At 35.9% G+C, this 312-nt stretch overlaps 1 protein-coding gene across 1 annotated transcript in view; it reads right to left on the bottom strand.

Annotated features, from left to right (window-relative positions):
• rab31 (RAB31, member RAS oncogene family) overlaps positions 1-312 on the bottom strand; it is an 8,768-nt gene that overhangs the window by 6,020 nt on the left and 2,436 nt on the right. The window lies entirely within an intron of this gene.

Below are 312 nucleotides of genomic sequence, written 5' to 3'. Positions count from 1 at the left end.
CAGTAAAAATATTGCTAATATTATGAATATCAGAAGATATACAAACTATAAAATATATTATATATACATTTATTTGTAGTTTGGCGTTCACAGATGTTTACCATGAAGACATCGGAGGTTTCGAGGTGTCATTTCCAGCAGGAAATACTTGCTAGTTTTTTCCATGCTGTAACATGTCTGGCAAGCTTTAATAACTTCCCCCTCCATAAAAATGAATCACCATGGTGATAACACAGTCTTGTGACCTTTGAACCCTACGTGAATAACTCGGTATCATGAGGAACGCCGACAGTGAAATGATTCGTCGCTTTT

The sequence above is a fragment of the Morone saxatilis genome, unplaced genomic scaffold, assembly GCF_004916995.1.
Source record: "Morone saxatilis isolate NCDOM2014 unplaced genomic scaffold, NCSU_SB_2.0 Contig23, whole genome shotgun sequence".
Classification (NCBI taxonomy): domain Eukaryota; kingdom Metazoa; phylum Chordata; class Actinopteri; family Moronidae; genus Morone; species Morone saxatilis.
The sequence above is the reverse complement of the archived record's forward strand: the minus strand, read 5'-3'. Positions and strand labels throughout refer to the sequence as shown.